The sequence below is a fragment of the Macaca mulatta genome, chromosome 3 (assembly GCF_049350105.2).
Source record: "Macaca mulatta isolate MMU2019108-1 chromosome 3, T2T-MMU8v2.0, whole genome shotgun sequence".
Classification (NCBI taxonomy): Eukaryota; Metazoa; Chordata; class Mammalia; order Primates; family Cercopithecidae; genus Macaca; species Macaca mulatta.
In genome coordinates, this window is record NC_133408.1 from 125,350,698 (window position 1) to 125,355,188 (window position 4,491).

The window sequence follows — 4,491 nt, forward strand, 5'->3', positions numbered from 1 at the left end:
AACGGTTTTATACTTTTTAATTGAAATGATCACATAGTAAAGACTTAAGGGTTTTTGTAGATTATGAGACATGGAGGGATGTGAGAAGAAGAGTGAGAAGAAAAAAGGAAGAAGTGAAGTATATAATTGCAGCAAGGGAAAGAATCATGATCGCTGAAAAAAAATAGAGGAAAGAAACTTTTGTGTCCTTCTGCACTGCTAACCTACTGGTACCCTCTCTGAAATGTGGGAGAAACAAGATGCAGATTAATGTGTCTAAATTGAAGAGTGTAGGATCCTAATAAGATAGAAACTGGAGAAAGCTTGTGGAAAAGAGTGGTTGACTGCACCCTATAGAACCGTGATCCTATCCAGAGGATCCTGATCAAAGGGAAAGTGATAGGCATGGGCTTCCAAGCCAATTGCTGTTGCCTTCTGTGCGTCCTTTGGCCTCTTAGGGGTCCCTAACAGGGAATCTGCAGGATGCCCTATAGGAGGCACTCCCTGGCCAACTTCAAGTCTACAGTCTGTACCCAACACAACCACCATTTCTGTGGTATCTTCAGGGAAACTGAAACATACCTCTTCACGCTTCCTCACACAGGTCATGGAGAATTCATTAAATGCCTTTAAATAGTAATCAGATGAGATTAGAGTTCCTGAAATTTTAATCTGGTGTGTTTGGGGAAAATGGACCTGAGAACAAGGAAGTCAAGAAGCTCTGGTAAGATTTAAGGTATTTGAAATTTGTATTAATATTGTTAGTTTTGGAATGGAAAGAAAGGACAAAAATGATATTTCAAATGAAGTGTCAATAGGGCTTTGCAGATGGGTTGTTGTAATAGGCAAAGTAGAAAAAAAAATCCAAAAAAACCCAGAGGCTTTGGGCCTTAATGGTATTTTTAACATGGATAAAAAGAAACCCATGAAGGCAAGCTGGTTTAGGAGTAAAAATTATTGAGTTTGAGATTATGGTGACATATCTAAACAGGAATGTCCAAAGAAAGGTAGAAATAAGTTATTGGAAGTGAAGAAAGGAGGCAGGCCTAGAGTGATAAACAGGATGTCAGTAGCATCTGCAGATAAATGACATGTGGCTACTCACTGTCTGTCTCATTTCTCCCACATCCATTCATTGCATTACAATCGTGGTGCCATCTTCTTAACAGGTCACTAAGCTGGCTTTGGAATGAAGAAGAAGGAACAAGTGTTGATATTAATAGAGACTGACAACTTCTGCTGAGGCATGGGTGTGAGTAACTCTTAAGTCAAACAGAATATTGAGCAAAATTGAACTAACCTTGTCTTAAGGACTTCTAGATAAAGAGATGTCTCAATATACTCTGACAAGCTACTCCGTTATTTCACTAGCATTAGAGTCTGTCAGGCTGTTTCTTTCATCAGTAAAGTTAACCCTCACCCATTAGAATACTAGAGTACTATGATGACATACTTGATGACCCATCTACTTAACTCTTTCACTTGGGATAAGGGAGGACATTCATGATCTGGTAGGGAAGAAAAGCCTCTTTGCAACTCGTTTTTTTGTTTTGTTTTGCTTTGTTTTTTTAAATTCTTTATAATACAGTGTTAAGGCACTAGATAAATATTCTGTGGGTGGCACTTGGAAGAAAAAAGAAAGGAAGGAAGGAAGGAAGGAAGGAAAGAAGGAAGGAAGGAAGGAAGGAAGGAAAGAAAGAAGGAAGGCAGGCCGGCAAGCAAGCAAGCCCAGATTTCATAAGATTGTATAAGCATGAATATTAATGTCACATATTATTATTTAAAAACATTTTTTTCTCTTTGCAAAGTTTTCTAACTGAGCCATAAAATTCGCACTGGCCTAGAATGAGGCATCCAAGCTAAGTGTCCAAAAGTGCCATATTAATACTTTAATAAAGTTTGAGCAGCCAGAGCAGTGGTGGCAAATTCTCTCCCCTCTGCTCCTATAAAACCAGTTTTCTAATTCTCCCTGTAACAATTCTTATTTCCACATAACTCCTTGCTAACAGTGATCAAACTGCCTTTTTGATCTTGGAGGAGGGGGCCTATTAATAGAGATTTTTAGTGAGGAAAGCACTTCAGCAAGAGAATAAATTAGATCCATAGTGTCTTCTATTTGGCAATAAACAGCTTTTACAGGTGAGTAAACCATAAAACAAAGATAGCATTTATTTTATAACTGCAAAGATTATACATTATGACTCAAGTTTTGTGCCATCAGAAACGGTTTCCCTGTGGAAAAGAAAAAAGCAAAACCTTGCTAGAGAAGAATTTTAAATTAATAAAATGCTCTAGTACATTAAAATCTGAAGCACATATCTGATTTCAGAATTCCTGCCCATGAGTGAGCAAAGTAATGCAATCTATATATCCTGATATAGATGTCCCATAAAGTAAATCAAGAAGAGGAAGTCAGTATAAATTAGTTACAGGAAGACTTTACTCAAGCACAAATGTATTTTAAAGGATATACCAGATTCTATCCTCCTGGAATGTGGATGTAAAATAATAACGATTCTTGATACAATAATTAAATCATTTTAATGCTGTCTGATATTCCGAAGCAGTTAAATTCAACCTATAAGAAAAAAAACAAAAATACTAAAGATATAAAAATTGGATCTTTTCAGCTGAGTGTGGGATTATGGTTAACACACAAGGTGAGAAAACTGGATCATTTGGGCTCCAAGGAGTGCTTGTGTGTCAACAGCCAAGGCAAATCGAAATGAGATGACTTGCATACATCTGTGACAGTGTCTTGGCCTGATTCTAGAAATCAAAAGTCATGAGACCACTACCTTTAGTAAAACAGGAAAATTAGGTGAAGCGAATGTCTACTACATAAAAATGGATAGCATATTTTAATATCTGAATAACATATTGAAGTGTTTTGTCTATGATATAAACTCAACTAATCACCAGTGGGAAAAAAAAAACAAGTCAGTAGTGGAGAAATAACATGTTTGTCTGTCAAAGTGTCTAACAGTGCTGTAGGAATAAAACTAAGTTGTATACTTCATTTTTCATTTTGTAGTTTAAATGTATCACTATAATTCGATATACTTACTGAATAATAAATGCTATTGAAATAAAATGACTATCAACTTGACTAAATTAGTCTTGAATGATAGATAATGCAGAGAATTTTAAAACATACAACACCGACATATTCTAGGCAATCAAAATTAAACCTATCTTCTTTAATCTAAAATAATGTTTTAGAAATGTCAAAGATGTCTTCAAAATTGGAATATTAAAAGGGCAACCTATGCAAAGTACTCATTTTAAAATTTAGCTTTACAGTACTGTTCTGCTGTGGGGCCGGATATTCAGACAAAAAAAAAAAATCACAGCTACTGATTAACTGATATTGAGGAAGGAATCATTTCCCAGAATGAGAACTTAGTAATACATTAGAATTGCTGGAAGAGTGAAACATCTTGCCATGAAACACAGAAAAAGCCTCATCCCTGAAGTCATGCCCCATCACTCAGTTTTGCTGGCATCATGCCCACCTTGAGGACAGTTTTTCTTACTGCATATACACACTAGAGTTTTACTCATCTATGGCTCATCAATCACAATAATAACTTACTTTAGACGGAAAGTGGCTTGGTCTGTGGTTTGAGAGAAGTGTGCAACTTACCACCTCTTCCCTTTCTTCTTTCCTTTCTCTTAGGGCAGTACCTGTATACTCTACTCTCTTGCTTCCCTGTGAATTTCACTGCCCAATTTAAATGTTTTACTTTAATTCTATCTGTGGATATATATGTCCTCTGTATTCACTCATTCACTCCTTTTTCTCTACCAGTTATGGCCCTATTTCCTTTGAAAATTTCTTTCTGAAGACCAGGGCAAGGTTCAGGGGCATGCAACTTTTGCAGTTGCATAAGGTTCCTTGATCAGAAGGCCCCCAAGCTTGGTTTAATGCTCTGTGGTCACTGTCTTGAAATTCTTAATAATTTTACCTTTGGCCTTAAGTTTTGTACATAAAGTCTTACGGAACAAGAGAGAATGCCCATGATTGCAGCAGATATGTACAATAGGCATTTTCATTGTTCTTTGCCACTTCATTTGAATATTACATTTGCAGTGACCCAGGAACACAGAATGCCAGTGGACCAATGATGCATGGCAGTTCAGAAACACTCGAAGAGAGTACAAGGTGTGTTAAGTTTATGTCAGAATAAGTATGGACACTGACAGTCCCAAAAGGCCACGTGTTCTACTTGAACCAGAACTTCTTCCACAGAAAGAAGAAAATGACCAAGGAACCCTATCACATGCTTTTTTATCTTATATTGTTGTATTAGCCAATTGTATTAAAAATGATGGCATAGAAGGAAAAGAATAGATAAGGCAACCCCTTGCTCTCTTTCTTTTAAGTCCCTCCTAACTCATCAGCAGGCTGAAGGTAGAATGTTTGTAGAATATGTGCCTATCAAGACATGAAATAAAAACAGTTGACTTAGTTTTGATGCAGTGTTTTGACTGCTCTGTCATGGTTAAGAA